At 47.8% G+C, this 17,465-nt stretch overlaps 1 long non-coding RNA gene across 2 annotated transcripts; it reads left to right on the top strand.

Annotated features, from left to right (window-relative positions):
* Positions 1–5,351: 5,351 nt before the first annotated feature.
* LOC108518468 (uncharacterized) lies at positions 5,352–15,706 on the top strand. 2 transcript variants are annotated; one of them, XR_001882373.1, is made up of 7 exons: positions 5,352–5,525; positions 10,113–10,163; positions 10,342–10,446; positions 11,837–11,971; positions 12,214–12,245; positions 12,357–12,458; positions 15,363–15,706. It is a non-coding gene; the product is annotated as an uncharacterized LOC108518468 (long non-coding RNA). The 2 variants fall into 2 exon arrangements; XR_001882372.1 differs by lacking the exon at positions 15,363–15,706 and having other exon boundaries at positions 12,357–12,831.
* The last annotated feature ends 1,759 nt before the right edge of the window (positions 15,707–17,465 follow it).

Genomic DNA, 17,465 nt, shown 5'->3' on the forward strand with positions numbered 1-17,465 from the left:
TACAATTTTTTTTTTTTTTTTTTTTTTTTTTTTTTTTTTTTTTTTTAACAGAGCCTGGCTCTGTCTCCCAGGCTGGAGTGCAATGGAATAGAGCCATCTCAGCTTACTGCAACCTCCGCCTCCTGGGTGCAAGCGATTCTCCTGCCTCAGCCTCCTGAGTAGCTGGGATTACAGGCGTGTACCACCATGCCCAGCTAATTTTTGTATTTTTAGTAGAGATGGAGTTTCACCATGTTGGTCAGGCTGGTTTTGAACTCCTGACCTTGTGATCAACCTGCCTCAGCCTCCCAAAAGTGCTAAGATTACAGGCATGAACCACTGCGCCTGGATTTTTTTTTTTAAATATATATAAACAAGGTCTCACTCTGCTGTCCAGACGGGATTGCAGTGGTGTGAACACAGCTCACTGCAGCCTTGAACTTCTGAGCTCAAGTGATTCTCCCACCTCAGCCTCCCTAGTAGTTGGGATTACAGGCGCCCACCACCATGCTGGTCTAATTTTTTGTATTTTTAATAGAAACAGAGTTTCACCATGTTGGTCAGGCTCGTCTTGAACTCCTGACCTCAAGTGATCCACCCACCTCGGCCTCCCAAAGTGCTGGGATTACAGGCGTGAGCCCCTAAGCCCGGCCTAATTTTTTAACTTTCTGTAAAGACCAAGTCTCAGTATATTGTCCAAGCTGGTTTCAAACTCCTGGGCTCAAGCAATGCTCCTGCCTCAGCCTCCCAAAGTACCAGGATTAGGGGTGTGAGCCACTGCACCCAGCCTGCCAACAATCTTAAAACTAATTTTATTTACCCAAGAGACTTAGTAAGGCCCTTGTGTTCAGATTCCTCTCTGGGTCCCCATCTTTGGAGGAAGGACACCTTTCACATGGCCCCCTTCAGGGGAGAAGGATCAGGGAGGTCAGAGAGATTGTCCTGCACATGCTGTTTTCAGATCCCTCCAGTTTGAAATATTCAACATGCCAGTGTGCCATGTTTTCAGGTGACATGTCCTGAACCCTGTCATTGGATAGTATAAATGGCTATTCACTCTAATAATCAGTTGAGCTGTATCTTTACATTCTGTCTACTCCTGTTCATGTATATTACCTTTCATAATCAAAAGGTAAAAATACTTTTTTAAAAAAGAAAAAAGCATAAAAGCTTCTAAACACAAAAGTTGATGTCACAAATATTCTAAATGGAAAGAGGAAAAGAGTGGCTTCTAAGATGACTGGATTATTAGAAGTAAAGAAATGCCCCGCTTCTTGCCCAATAAACTGCAGAAGCTCCCAGAGTGGCCTTGAGCAGAGAAGAGATGAGAGAGAGCATCAGCTGGACTCTCCAGGGAAATCCCCTTGTTTTCCCCAGGCCAGCCCCAAAGAGCATCAGCTGGACTCTCCAGGGAAATCCCCTTGTTTTCCCCAGGCCAGCCCCAAAGGGGCACTAGTCTACGCCAAACTCTCAACTTCCAGGCAATAGAGACAGCCCTTTCTCTGCTGCTTTATTTGACAGGTTAGGAAAGACTGAAGTGTTCAAATAAAAACGAACAACAACAGAAAGCCTGAACAAAGGAAAGCCAGATGCAGAGGACCATGGATCCACATACCCTAAATGCAAGGGAGAGCCTGCTCTCTGGGCTCCAGAGCCTTCCACGCATGGGCTACCCCAGGAATAAGAGGGAATCCTCCCTGGGTCTCCCCACTCCCGACTCCAGGCTTGCCTCCCACAGCAGGTGACACTACTAAGCTTTTATTCATGTGCCAGCACACATTTATATATACAAGTGCAATATGTACATGGTAATGCACACACATATTCTCCAACCTACACACATACACCTCACACACAAACATAAACATATATATACCTACACACACATAAACAGACACATGCAGACTTACACATAGACATTTATATGGAAACACATACACATAAGCATACATGCACACACAACACAGGTGCACATGCACATACAATGTGCATACATATACAGCCACAGGCGTAGACACACATATACACCTGGATACATATACAAACCCATCACACACACACATACATATGCTCATTCACATACTACAAATACATACAAAAAGGCATACACAAACACATATGCACACATGCACAACACATACAAACACAGAGACATGCATGTAGGCATAATACATACATGCACACATACTCGTGTGCACAAAAAACACACACGTGCAATACACAGACACATATACATAAATGCAAGCATACACATATGCAAACAATATATAGATACATGTCACACAAACATATTGCTATGTATCCATATATACATATGCAAAAACATACAAACACATACACACACACACACAGCTTTACGTACACACCCACAAACACACACCCCACATACCCACATGCACGTACTGCTCGTGACAGCCATCCTACAAGATGATCTCCAGTGATCCTTACCTCCTAGAATTCATGCTTTTGTGTAGTCCCTCCCACAGTGTATCAGGGTTGGTCTCTGTGGCCAGTATAATATGGCAGAAATGATGGCATGGGACTTCCAAAGCTAGGTTTTAAAAACACTGTGGCTTTTGCCCAGTTCACTCTTTCTCTCTCAGGTCACTCACTCCAGAGGAAGCCAGCTGCTGTGTCATGAGGCACTCAAGCAGCCATATGGACAGGCTGATGTGGTAGGGAACTGAGACCTCCTGCCAACAACCAGCATCGTCTTGCCAGGAGGGTGAGTGAGTCATCTTGAAAGTAGATCCTCTAGCCCCATGCAAGCCTGCAGAAGCTATAGCCAACCCCGGGTAACATCTTCGCTGCAACTTCAAGAGAGACCCTGAACCAAAAGTATCCAGCTAAGCCTCTTTCACATTCCCAGTCCACAGAAACTGTGAGACAGATGTTTATAGTTTAAGCCACTAAGCTTTGGGGTAATTTGTCATGTAGCAATAAGCCATAGATATTCTTTGCTAAAACTGGAGTTTTAAAAAAAGTAATAGATAATGAATACAAGTACACTACACGTACACGTATACACATTGACACACACATCCCATCTACATACACAAATACATCTCCCCCACATACAAACCTACATACGCACACACAAACACACATGCATACAATACACATTGATTCATACAAACACATGCACACACATACTCTAAATGGAAAGAGGAAAAGAGTGGCTTCTTCTACATGCACACACATATAAACACATGTACACATGAGCAAGTCCTGAGAACCCACTTCTAGAGTCTTCAGGCTCATCACCATCTAGATGCCCACCTGAGGCTCCCCACAGAACTCTGANGTTTTTTTTTTGAGATGGAGTTTTGCTCTGTCACCCAGCCTGGAATGCAGCAGTGCAATCTCAGCTCACTGCAACCTCTGCCTCCCAGGTTCAAGCAATTCTTCTGCCTCAGCCTCTGCAGTAGCTGGGACTACAGGCACACGCCACCATGCCTGGCTAATTTTCGTACTTTTAGTAGAGACAGGGTTTCACCATGTTGGCCAGGCTGTTCTCAAACTCCTGACCTCATGATCTACCGGCCTCGGCCTCCCAAAGTGCTGGGATTACAGGTGTCAGCCACCGTACCTGGCCTGAGGAGTTGCCCCTTCTCTAGGAGATTCCCACCAGAAGTGATCCTGTCCTTGAGGGAAGACCTTGTTTCCCGGCAAAGGGTGGTGGCCTGGCTCTTGCAGACCTCAACTCGATGATAGCACCATCCCCACTGGCTATCCAAGAAGAGGCACAGGCACGGCAGCCTGTGCCTCACTGTCTCCCAGCCAAGATGACCTGCAGACAGGCAACTCCTCAGCGGCCTCCAGTGCCTAGTTCAATTGTGATGAGGTTGGCTCAGGCCTCACCCTCTCCCTATCAAGATGGGCAGCCTTTGTTCCCGGGGGTCAGCTGGGCTGTCTCACACCTTCCCCCTGGTGAGCTGTAAGGCAGGTCTCCTGGATTCTGCTCCTGATTCTCTACCAGACCAGGCCTCTCTGCCCTTCTGGGTTTCAAGGTCTTTCACCTTGAAATCTTGGGGCATGGGCCAAGGCCTACAAATTCCAGGGAGGCTGAAGCTGAAAGGAACTAGAATTCGACTCACAATGCATTTGTGCAAGACGAGGCTGCTTCATGTCAGTCATCTCATTTCATTTTCACAGTCATCCTCATGAGCTGCCCATCTAACAGATAAGAGCATCTGTGCCTCAGGACCCAAAGTCTGTTTCATTTTTGAGCATCCAGGCTGAGCTAGGTCCTGAGCCAGACACTGAGGGTGTGACAGCAAATGAAACAGACGTGTCTTCTGTCCTCTTGAAATTTACATTCCAGTGGGGAGATGCAAATAAACAAGCAAACAAAGGAAGAAGTCCATTGGGCGTGGTGGCTCATACCTGTAATCCTAGAACTTTGGGAGGCCAAGGCAGGTGGATCACCTGAGGTCAAGAGTTCAAGACCAGCCTGGCCAACATGGTGAAACCCCTTCTCTACTAAAAATACAAAAATTAGCCAGATGTGGTGGCAGGCGCCTATAATCCCAGCTACTTGGGAGGCTGAGGCAGGAGAATTGCTTGAACCCAAGAGGCAGAGGTTGCAGTGAGCCGAGATTGCCATTGTGCTCCAACCTGGGCAACAGAGCGAAAACTCCATCTCAAAACAAACAAAACAATAACAAAAAAAAAAAAACAAACACGAAGAAGTCATGAACAGTGGTAAGTGTCATGAAGGTAATGAAGACAATCATTCCTAGGGACCAGAAACTACTTGAGGAGGGGGGAATTATTCTAAAACAAAGAGATTAACAATGGAGGGTGGGGAGAAGCAGAAATGGCCTTTGAGAAGGACTCAGGTGTTCAAAGAATGGAAAGGAGGCTGGGAACAGAGAGGGCAAGACGAGAGAAGGAAACGAGGCTGGAGAGGAAGGCAAGGCTAGATCATGCTAGGGCTCATAGGCCGTGGTCGGGAATTTAGCGTTTATTCAAAAGTGTAAAGGAGGTGATCCATTGGACAGTGTTAAGCAAGGGAGTAACATGCTTTAATTTACATTTTAGAAAGCTTCTCCTGGTGCTTAAGAGATTATAGGGAGGCAAGAGTGGAACAACAAATATTCAGCAAGAATGATTGAGCACCTACAGAACACCAGACACAATCCCAGGCTCCTAGAACATACCCCAAGTCATTAGTTACTCCATGCAACTAGATGAGATGCAATTTCAGTAACAGCTGAAAGATGATGGCCGGCTGGGCATGGTGGCACATGCCTGTAATCCCAGCACCTTGTAAGACTGAGACAGGAGGTTCACTTGAACCCAGGAGTTTGAAACCAGCCTAGGCAACATAGCGAGATCTTGTCTCTAATAAACATTTAAAAAATAAAGAAAGAAAGATGACGGTGGTTTGAACAAGGGCAAAGGCATTGGGTCTGGGAAAAGATGTAAACTGTAGGGGAAAATTTTTGCAGGGAGAAACCCGAACAATGCATAGGAGGTGCCACTGACAGAGAAGGAGCATCGAAAAGAACAGCACCAGCCAACGTGAATTGAATGCTTATGATGTATGTTTATGATGTGCCGGCCCCATCATATTTCTAAATCCTTCAAAGGTGCTAAACTTATTAATCCTTTTACGAACACTGTAAGCTAGATGCTACTGTCAAACTCATTTTACAGATGAGGGAACTGGGGCACAGAGGAAGCAAAAAACTGCCTGCAGGTACTTGGATTTGGCTCCAGCACACTGTCTTTTTTGCGGAGAGAGGGGTAGGAAGAGAGAGACAGGGTCTTGCTCTGTTGCCCAGGCTGGAGTACAGGATCATGGCTCACTGAAGCCTTGACCTCCCCGACTCACATGAGCCTCCCACCTCAGCCTCCCAAGTAGCTGGGACCACAGGTGCATGCCACCATACCCGGCTAATTTTTGAATTTTTTTTAGAGATGGGGTCTCACTATGCTGCCCAGGCTGATCTCAAACTCCTGGGCTCAATCGATCCTCCCACCTCAGCCTCCCAAAGTACTGGAATTACAGGCGTGAGCCACCGCACCCGGTCCCAGCACACTATTTTAACAAGTAAGGGACACTGCTTCTCAAGAAGGATACCCAGTGCCATTTGCCAATATTCAATTCTGGATTTTATCAAACTCCCCACCCCCATCGTTAATCCCTGGTGATAAGAAGTGGGAGTGAGGGGCAGGCAATATGGTGTGCGTGTGTGTGTAGCGGGGTAGAGGGTTGGGATTCTAGATACAGGTCGACCATATTCAGGCAACACCCCACTCTTAAAAGCAGGACTCTGACGCCAAGACAGGGGAGAGCCGGGGTTGGGGACCTTGCCTCAGCCGGCCCGCGATTGGCCGCGCACATAGCTCAGAAGCCGGGAAAGTGTGAGGGATGAGAAGAGAAAGCCAGAGGCAGGGTCTTAAACGTAGGAAGATGGGGTGGAAACTAGAACTAGAAGAACTCCAATTAGGAGTCGGGCAGGAGGGAGTGCCCAAGGGACCGAGATCCGGGTCATGCGAGACGCGCCGAGGGGTCAGAGCAAGGTACCCAGCGCTGGGGGAATTGGCATCTCCGGCAGAAGGAGCCCGGACCGCGGACATCCAGTCCCCACCGCCGGAAGAGCCCACCCCCGGGCCGGGACCTCCCCTCTACCCAGGGAGGCATCTGGGGGAGGACGCAGCAGAGGATTGGGAGGAATCCTAGGCTTCTCCGCACCCCCCACACCCCACACCCGATGGCCACGGGTTCCTCCACCTGGTGCTGGAGCTTGGACACCAACGCGGAGGGCTTCCTGCGGCGCAGTGTGTGGGCAGGGTGCCTGGTGGGCAGAGGGTCACGCCTGTGAGGATGCCTGGGTGCTCTCACTTCCCCCGCTCCGCACTCGCCTTTGGGAGCCACCTCCAAACCAAACCTCGCTGCTGCCTCGGCCCAGGGTGTCAGCGCCGATGACAGCAGGGGCGGCGCCCAAGGTCGCCCTTTACTTGCCAGTCCTGGGACTGCTGCCTCAGTCCTGAAGTCCCTCCCCACGTGTAGGGAGCTGGGGCCTCTCTCTATATATTTTTATCTTCTCTCTTTCTCTGGAGTTTATTTTTTATAATTAGCGTCTACTTATGCCAAGAAACACCGGTTTTTCCATTTACAGTAGCAAAGTTGCCCTTTAAAACAATTTCACTTGGTTGGGCACGGTGGCTCACAGCTGTAATCCCAGCAGTTTGGGAGGCCAAGGCGGGTGGATCACTTGAGGTCAGGAGTTTGAGACCAGCCTGGCCAACACAGTGAAATCCCATCTCTACTAAAAATACAAAAATTAGTTGGGCTTGGTGTTGCGCACCTGCAATCCCAGTTGCTTGAGTGGCTGAGGAATGAGAATTGCTTGAACCCAGGAAGCGGAGGTTGCAGTGAGCTGAGATTGCACCACTACACTCCAGCCTGGGTGACAGAGTAAGACCCTGTCTCTAAATAAATAAATAAATTTAAAATAATTTCACTTAAATAAAAAGCATGAATCATCAACTTGAAGAGTAAGCCAGTAATAGCATAGTGGTACAAAGATAAGTAAAAAATCATGTTGGTGGTTCTCAAATAACTAAAGTTTGGGGAAAGCTGTGCTTCCATTTCGTTAAAGTTATTAGTGTTTTTTGTTGTTGTTGTTTGTCTGTTTGTTTGTTTAAGACAGAGTTTCGGTCTTGTTACCCGGGCTGGAGCACAATGGCACCATCTTGGCTCACTGCAACCTCCACCTCCTGGGTTCAAGCGATTCTCCTGCCTCAGCTTCCCGAGGAGCTGGGATTACAGGCATGCACCACCACACCCGGCTAATTTTGTATTTTTAGTAAGAGACAGGGTTTCTCCATGTTGGTCACGCTGGTCTCAAACTCCCAACCTCAGGTGATCTGCCCCTCTCGGCCTCCCAAAGTGCTGGGATTACAGGCATGAGCCACTGTGCCCGGCCAGTTATTAGTGATTTTTAAATAACAACGTTATTGACTATAATTCACCCATTTAAAATGGCTTTTAGTATATTCACAGAGTTGCACGACCATCACCACAATCGATTTTGTAACATTTTCATTACCCCAAAAGGAAAACTGTGACCATTAGCAGCCACTTCCCATTCCCTCCTCCAACCACCCTCCTCAGCCCTAGGCAACCACCAATGTACCTCCTCTATGGGTTTCCCTGTTTTGCACATTTCTTATAAATTGAGTCATACAACATGTGGCCTTTTGTGACTAGCTTCTTGCATTTAGCATAATATTTCCAGGGCTCTTCCATGTTGTAGCGTGTATCAGCACTTCTTTTCCTATAATTGATGAAGAGTATTCCCATTGTATCTTATTTCTCCATTCATCAATTGATGGACATATGAGTTGTTTCCACTTTGTAGCTATTATGAATGATATAGCTATGAAATTCATGTACAGGTTTCTGTGTGGATATCTGTTTTCATTTCTCTTAAGCGTATATCTAGAAGTGAAATTGCTGGATCATATGGTCATTCTATTATTTAACTTTTTTTTTTCTTGAGATGGAGTCTGGCTCTGCTGCTCAGGCTGGAGTGCAATGGTGCGATCTCAGCTCACTGCAACCACTGCCTCCCAGATTCAAGTGATTCTCCTGCCTCAGCCTCCCGAGTAGCTAGGACTAGAGGTGTGCACCACCACGCCCAGCTAATTTTCATATTTTTAGTAAAGACACAGCTTCACCATGTTGGCCAGGCTGGTCTCGAACTCCTGACCTCAGATGATCCACCCGCCTCAGCCTCCCAAAGTGCTGGGGCTGGTGCTACAGGCATGAGCCACTGTGCCCAGCCTGTTTAACATTTTGGGAAACTGCCAGACTATTTCCACAGCAGCTGGACCACTTTACATTCCCAGCAGCAGTGTAGAAACATTCCAATTTCTGGCCCAGCACAGTAGCTCATGCCTGTAATCCCAGCACTTTGGGAGGCCAAGGCAGGGGGATCACCTGAGGTCAGGAGTTCAAGACCAGCCTGGCCAAGATGGAGAAACCCTGTCTCTACTAAAAAAAATACAAAATTAGCCAGGCATGGTGGTACATGCCTGTAATCCCAGCTACTTGGGAGGCTGAGGTAGGAGAATTGCTTGAACCCAGGAGGTAGAGGTTGCAGTGAGCCGAGATCACGGCATGACTCTCCAGTCTGGGCAACAAGAGTGAAACTCTGTCAGAAAGGAAGGAAGGAAGGAAGGAAGGAAGGAAGGAAGGAAGGAAACATTCCAATTTCTGCACATCCTCACCAATGCTTGTTACTAACTGTCCTGTTGATTGTAGCCACTTTAGTGTGTGTGAAGTGGTGTCTCATTGTGGTTGTTTGTTTTGTTTTGTTTTGAGATAGAGACTTGCTCTTTCACCCAGGCTGGGGTGCAGTGGTGTGATCTCGGCTCACTGCAACCTCCACCTCCTGGGTTCTAGTGATTCTCCTGCCTCAGCCTCCTGAGTAGCTGGGATTACAGGCACACGACACTATGCCTGGCTAATTTTTGTGTTTTTAGTAGAGATGGCGTTTCACCATGTTGGCCAGGCTGGTCTCAAACTCCTGACCTCAAGTGATCCACCTGCCTCGGCCTCCCAAAGTGCTAGGATTACAGGCATAAGTCACCACATCCAGCCTCATTGTGGTTTTGATCTGCATTTCCCTGATGGCTCATGGAGTTCAGCATCTTTTCATGTGCTTATTGGCCAGTTGTTTATCTTTTTTGAGAATGTCTGTTCAGATTTTAAATTGGGTTATTTGTCTTTTTAGTGGGGCCCTCGTCTTTTTTGGCATCATTGTTAGGATCTGCTTGTGAACTGGAGGATAAGAAAAATTAGGATGGGAAAACCTGACTTCTCTTCCACCTAACCCCATCTACCTGGATGGAGATGATCTGTATCCAGGAGGAGGGTCTGTTTCATAGAAAGGTCATCCCCCCATTGTGAGTTGGGTATACCATGGCTTCCAGGAAAAGGATCTGGACTCGCCAGCCCTAACTGTCTGAAGCTAGGTTCCATACTGTAGTCTTCCAAGGATTCCAGAACTCCTCCCAGGAAGCAGCTGAACTTCCCCCATTATCTAGCCTGCCCGCCTGTCTGTGCATTCAGTTTCTGTAGCCATCTGAGACTCTGTTCAACTGTCCCTCCACAGGCTGCCTCTTTGCCTGAAGACTCTGTTCTTACCTGGAAGTCTGTACCAAGAGTGCGTGAGACCCAGAACGTGAAGAGGGTGGCCAGGGAGGGAGAGAGGATAGATAGCTGGGAAGTGGGGACCGGCAGAGGAATGGAGACGTGGGGATATGGGGGTGACAATGGAGAGGATGCTGCCTTTTGAAGGCTTTTGGTCCAGTTACCTACTCATTTCATTCTTGTTCCCTTAGAGGGGCAGACCCAGGTAGGAGTACTGCAGGCCATGCCCCTCCAAGACAGCATCCACGTGACCTTCCAATACTAGCAAGGTGTATTCTGGCAGCTGGTGCCTCAAGGTGAGACCTGGGAGGGCTGGAGGAGAGCGACTGGGTTTGGTCAAATACAGGGGTAGATACAGATAGAGGGACTCTCCAGCTTGACATTAAAACCTCCTCCCTTAAACTTCCCTGCCTGAAACTTTCTCATCATACCGCCTCTGGAGAGTTACCTGCCCAGTCTCTGCTAGAGATGAGGCAAGACAGAAGTCATGGTTCAACCTAAGCCAGGGAGTCGTTCCCACATGGACTCTAGAGGAACACAGCAGAGGCCACTGGAAGTCCCCAGAAGAGGCCAGCATCTGTCTCCCTGGGTCTGGCTCACCACCCCTGGTGCTGTCTGATGGTTCCAGAGCTAGGAATCTTGCAGTCCTCAGCCAGAACCAGCCCCCTCCCACCTCCACACACATACTTCAGACTCTGAATTAAGGAGTTGGGCAGTTCAGAGTATGAGAAGTGGAAGACATGAAAGGCCAGAGTGAAGGGTGAAGGATATTTTTCCTGGGGAAAAGTATCTGACCTTTCCTGAAAGCAGAGTGTGTGGCTTCAGGCTTCAGAAGGGAGATCCGCTTTGAGTTCAAATTACGACTAATAATCATAGTGTAATGTCCTAAGGTTCTAGAATTTTTTTTTTTTTTTTTTTTTGAGGCAGGGTCTCACTCTGTCACTCTGGCTGGAGCGTAGTGGCACAATCTTGGCTCACTACCACCTCTACCTCCCAGGTTCAAGTGATTCTCATACCTCAGTCTCTCAAGCAGCTACAACTACAGGCATGCACCATCATGCCGTGATAACTTTTGTATTTTTAGTAGAGACGGGGTTTTACCATGTTGGCCAGGCTGGTCTCGATCTCCTGACCTCAAGTAATCTGCTTGCCTCAGCCTCCCAAAGTACTGGGATTACAGGCATAAGCCACCATGCCTGGCCTGGAAGCACACTTTTTATCTTTAATGTTATTTGATTCTCACAGCAGCATCGTTTAAAAATTCCTATTTGTCCCTTTCTAGCAGGTGTAACTAAAAAAAAAAAAAAAAATTTTAAGTGAAAATAAAATATAGTTCCTATTTGATCACTTATTGCTTGCCAAACAATAAGCTAGGAAATGTGTGTGCACTATCTCCTTTCATTCTGTCAATCCTATGAAGTTCATCACTTCATGAGCGAGAAATAAGCTCAGCAAGTTTAATTGTTTCTCATGGCCACAGAGCTAGCAAGAGCAAGGATTTAAGCCGTGGCAGTGGGCAAAAGGCAAACTCCTGTACCCCAGTCAGTCTCCAGACCCCCTCCACTGGCCCTCTACTGGTACCTGTGCATTTTGGAGAAAGGAAAAATTCTAATCATACTTTTGTTTCTGGGATGGGCCAATCAGAGTGCCCCAAGTGTCAACTCACCCCATCCTTTCACTCTGCAGGACTGTTCTGGAAGGATGACATCATCACTCAAGGTGTGAGGACCCAGCAGACAGAGCACACGCCCTGGCTCGCTCCATGCCCCAGAGGCCTGTCTGAGGAGCGGACAGGCAGCCTTTCCCACCAGAGTCACCAGGGTGAGATGTGTTGGGCCTATGGTTGGTCCGCACTGCACCTGCCGGTAGACAGAGGATCTGGGAAGGGCATGAGTATCAGAGCTGCAAGTAGGAGCCATCAGGAGCTCAGGGGATGGAACAATAAGAGCTCCCATCTGATTTCCACCAGAAGGAATCCACAATCCATTAGTGATGTCTGCACAGGGAAGGGGCTGGAAAGTACAATTCCCATATGTTATCCTTGCTTAATCTTTGTTTTCTAGGGGCAAGCACAAGGAGACTCTTTTTCCCTAAGGTGAGGTTCCCTCAGAGATTTTGAAATCCTTCACTTGGGCCCCTTCTCTTTTCCTCTGGGCCTGTTCACCATTTTCTCCTCACTCTTGGCTCCTGGCTTCCCTCTCATCAGAGCCCCACGAGCAGGGTGAGCAGGGAGCAATGCTTTAACTCTGAAGGGGTTTCAGAGGTCCTGAACCAAGAGGCGACCAGCCACACCAAGGTCCCGCTGCAGGTAAGGGCCTGGCCTTGTTCAGGAAGCCTGAATCCAGCAAGGGCTATTTTAAGAGGGAGGCAGAGTGATGGAGGGGATCGACATTGGCAGCATGAGGACTGACAGGGCTTCACTAAGGGCAGAGCCTCATGGAGAATCTTCTGGAAGCATGGGCCTGATGGATGGGAAGGAACACAGCTTTCCACACAGACAGACCCAGGCCAGTCCTGGCACTGCTGCTTCCCAGTCAAGACCTTACTGAAACTCTATAAGCCCTCCTTCCACATCAGTGGAGTGGTCATAACGGCCACCCTCCCTGGCTGCTGTGAGGATTAAAGGCAATGTATGATAAAGGCCAGTCAGCAGTTCTTGATGGAAGGAAAATTCTTCATTTCCCCACTGGAGGGCGCCCCACCTTCTCTGTCTCTCAGAGTCTCCCTTTCATAGATTGCGGCAACTCAGGAAGCAGGGACTGGGGCTTCCTATGGCTTGGTCCTATACCATCAATCATGGGCACAGAAATTGAAGGGTCTACAGAAATCTGCTTCAGAGGTTTTTCAATGTTTTTAAAAAACATATAGGCTCTCTGTGGGCTGGTCGTGGTGGTTTATATGCCTGTAATCCCAGCACATTGGGAGGATCACTCAGGGCCGGGAGTTCGAGACCAGCCTGGGTAACATAACAAGATCCTCGTCTGTACAAAAATGTAAAAGTGTGGTGGCACATGCCTGTAGTCATAGCTACTCAAGAGGCTGAGGCAAGAAGATTAGCTTGAACTTGAGTTCAAGTTTATAGTGAGCTGTGATTGCACCACTGTACTCCAGCCTGGGTGACAGAGTGAGACCCTGTCTCAAAAAACACAAAACACAACCCCCCCACCAACAAAAACATATGGGCTCTCTGTTTTTCTGAGAATTCCAAGTGTGCCATGACCCCAATCCCAACCTCACCCATTCTTACATATACATACACTGTATACACATATATGTGCATGTCTATGTACGCGTGTGGGAGGCACTTCTCTCCCTGAGTGAGAGAGGAGGGCCCAGAGCCCCTCACATCAGCCCCCCAACCCCCTTGTTCATCTCTGTGGTGTTGACTAAGTCACCTGGGCAAGGCTCTCAGACATTTCCTTGGGACCTCTGAGCCCTTTGGAGCTCAAACAGAAAACTACCTATCTTGTACCTGGCAAGTGTGGAGCCAGGACTAGCCCCCATATCCTGACTCCCAGCCTTCCCCCTGCACAGCCCCTACACTTCCTCTCAGCGACCCCGTAGAGGTTGGTTTGTTTCATACACCTTAGGCTAAGAAGGGCCTCAGGAGGTCACATTTAAACTTAGACCTAAATGACAAGGAGGCAGCCAGGGGGAGATCTGGAGGAAAAGTCCCCAAGGCAAAGAGGCTTTCAAATACATCTGCTGTTAGATGAGATTCCGGGGCTTGTTGGGGGAACAGACACAGTCCTGTGACAGCAGATGAGCTTGGAAAATAGTCCCAGGACTACTTGGGGCTTGTAGTCCATAGACAGGGGGTTGGGTGTTATTCAAAGTGTAGTGGGAAGGCATTGGAGGATTTTAAAGGAAGAGAGTAGGACAATATGATAAGCATTTTATAAAGACACACTGATGCTGTTGGAAAATGGATTTTGAAATGGACAAGAGTGGAAACAGCTAGACCTGTTTGCTGCAACCAGGTTGTCCAGGTGGGATCCTAGGTACCTGGGACTAAGATCGTGGCAGTGGATCTGGAAAACTTCTAGATGGGTTCCATTAGGGCAACCTGTACCTCAGAGGTGCTCCAGCCCCTCAGCCTTCAAGGAAACTGGTGGTCCCCGCCCCTCATCACCATGGCAGCTGGGCTCCTTTGCTTGGATTGGCTGGTGGGCCACATCATTAGTCCTGTGACTGACCCCATGATGGGGACTGGTTGCCATGGTTCTGTCAAGTATGCAAACAAGGAGCTGCTATGCCTCAGGCTCAGGGAACCTGAGAAATCCCTAATGTGTCTCATGGAAAATCCCAGGAAGGAGATGGGATTAGAGATGAGGAACAAGGGAAGGGCCTTGAGACTATTATTGAGATTGGTTCTGCACTTGGTGGGGGAGAGGAGCCGGGGGAGTGGCAACTACTGCCTGGGTACATTAACTGAAAATCCCTTGTTTCTTCCCATTTTAGAATGTCTTTGAGCCATTCCCTACTCTGAGTCACAACCTCGTAGCTGATTAAGGCCACATGGGAAGCTTCCCATTCCTCACACTTTCCCTGATGCTCTCGGGAAGGACAATTTCAGGCTGAACCAAATCTGGATTATTAAAATCAATTTCCAAAAAGCTCAGCAGACTTGTCTGAAGGCAGGATGGGTGGGCTAGGGGACCAAGCCAGAACCTTCCAGGTGAGAGCTGGGAGAGGTAGGAGCCAAACGCAGGGAAGCCTGGGGAGTGAGCGCAGAGAGCCAGCCCCTAGTTGTCCAAAGGCCTCATTTCAGATGCGTTTTTCCTTCCATGGGTCATTTCTAAAGCAGGTGAAAGGCAGGGTGGCAAGGCAGCCATCCCCAGACAGCCTTCAGATGTGTCTTACTGGTCTTCCTTCCCCTGATAGAAGGAAATCTCCCCCTCCAAACTCCTGGTCAAGCCGTTCTGGGACCCTGCTCTGCCTTCAGAGGTCCATGGTACCCTTTCAGCATTAGGGTCCCCTACACAGCAGTCATACAAGCCCCACCCCAAGAATCCACAAACAATTCCATAGCCAAATGCTATGCACATTTCACTTTTGGTACCTATGGTCAATTTTCCCCTGGGAAAGGGGAGTCTAGCCACCAATGTTCAACCCAACCAAGCTCCAGTGGGTCCCATGCCTCAAGTTTTATGTTTCTCAAAGCACCTGCATACTCAGCTCATTTACTTCGTTTTGTTTTGTTAATTTTCAGTGTTCATTGGGTAGTCAGCTCATTCAATCCTCATAAGTGGGAGCACAGGAGAAAATATCAAGCCCCTCCACTATGGAATACAGAGAAATTACAAGAGAGTCCTTTGGTATACAAGTTCAATGATGCCACCAATATATATCCTCTCTTCTGTCGCTTTGCTTGTAAGGATATCGATAAATACAATGCTCAACTAGTCATATTTATTTATACCTATTTTTATTAGCTAGATTGACCCTTGCCACACACTTTACTTTTCCTCATCAAACATTTTACTTTCTTTTATTCAACCCACATTTGTAAATATTTGTGCTTCTGCACAAATATATGGCCTCTGCAATACATACTTCCTGCCTCAAGGCAATTGAAGGCTAGGCAGGGAAGTAAGACATACATACAACGTACTTGTGCAATAGATATTGAACACCTGTGCAGCAGACCAGGCAGGTGCCCTGCCTCATATCCAATGGCCCATCTCTGAGGTTACCTGCAGTAGCAAGTGGACAACGTCGATGTGCTGATAGCTTCCCACCTCGAACCTTGGAAACACTCTGATTCTTGTCCTGTGGGTTTTCTGGAATGCCAGGAGAACTTGCATACCTGTGCACCAGAGAGCCCTGAAGTGCCTGGGACTTAACACCCTCAGGGGCAATCATCAACACGTTGAAAGCTGAGTTAGTTGGGCATGGTGGCTCACGCCTGTAATCCCAGCACTTTGGGAGGCCGAGGCAGGTGGATCACCTGAGGTCAGGAGTTCAAGACCAGCCAGGCCAACATCTCTAAAAATATAAAAATAATCTGGGCGTGGTGCCAGGAGCCTGTAATCCCAGCTACTTGGGAGGCTGAGGCACGAGAATCCCTTGAAACCAGGAGGCGGAGGATGCAGTGAGCCAAGATTGTGCCACTGCACTCCAGCCTGGGCAACAAAGCAAGACTCTGTCTCAAAAAAAAAAAAAAGAAAAGAAAAGAAAAGAAAAAGGCTGAGTTAGTGGGTAAATATTCCAATGTATCCTCCCCTTGGTGGGATAAATTTGAGACAACTTCCACAGGGATCCTCAGGAGTCCCCAGTAGGGTTGATTTCCAATTGCCCATAGCAACAACCTGCTCACTAACATTCTATTTATTGGTTTTTCTCTTTCCTTCTCTCACTTTCCCCTTCCTTCACTTGTGCTTTCAGGGATGACTGGCCACCTAGACCACCTGCACCCAATTCTCGTTTCAAGTTTCCTTTTGGGTGAATCCAAACTAAGATGATCTATTATGTTTTGGGCTCAGTCCTAGGCACTAGGCACAGTGGTGAATAAGACAAAGTCCTTGCTTCCATGAGCTTGGAGCTATTTAATGACCCTATAACCCACAGGAAAAAGTCCAGGTTTCTTATTTGGTCCATATGGCCCTCAGTCTCCTGCCAGCCTCTCCTGTCTCATTTAAAGGCATTCTCCTTTCTGCCTGTGTGGGTGCTTCAGGAATTCAGCCCCTCCTTGTGTTTCTCAAATTGGGCCTTGCTAGTTTACACTGCTCAGTCCTTATACCCACAGTACTCTCTACCTCTAAGTACCCACCAACACACCTCATCCATCTTATCCTAAAAATATGAGCTTAATATCCCCTTCTCTATTGTGCCTTCTCTGACCTTCCAATTATTTCTCCCACCTGTGTTCATCACCTTCCTCTCCAGGCAAACTCAATGTTTGACTTTATACCTTGTAAGTAGGTACACCTTGCTTTTCCTTGGGGTCACTGTATATGACTGACTCATCTCTATGTCATAAGTACCCAGCATAGTACCTAGGTACAGCACAGGTACTCAACACATATTTATTGAGTAGAGTTAAATAAATATAGTGGAGAAAAAGTGCTACAGCTGGAAGGCTGTACTGCTCCATCCATGAAATTGGTGTTGAATTCTGTCCTTAAAAATGGACCTCTCCACTCTGACAGTCTGTGACCCTTGATTGTACATGCAGCTGGGTGATATGGAAAGGCCCCAGCAAGGAAGAAACTTTGTGAGCTGGCCCTGGAGCTCTGGGGAGCTTCAGTAGGAGGTGATAAAGTATGGACAATAGCACAGAAGATGAAGAAGTTGGAAAGCAGGAAGATTAGTG

Source organism: Rhinopithecus bieti, unplaced genomic scaffold, assembly GCF_001698545.2.
Source record: "Rhinopithecus bieti isolate Rb0 unplaced genomic scaffold, ASM169854v2 scaffold_42532, whole genome shotgun sequence".
NCBI classification, from domain to species: domain Eukaryota; kingdom Metazoa; phylum Chordata; class Mammalia; order Primates; family Cercopithecidae; genus Rhinopithecus; species Rhinopithecus bieti.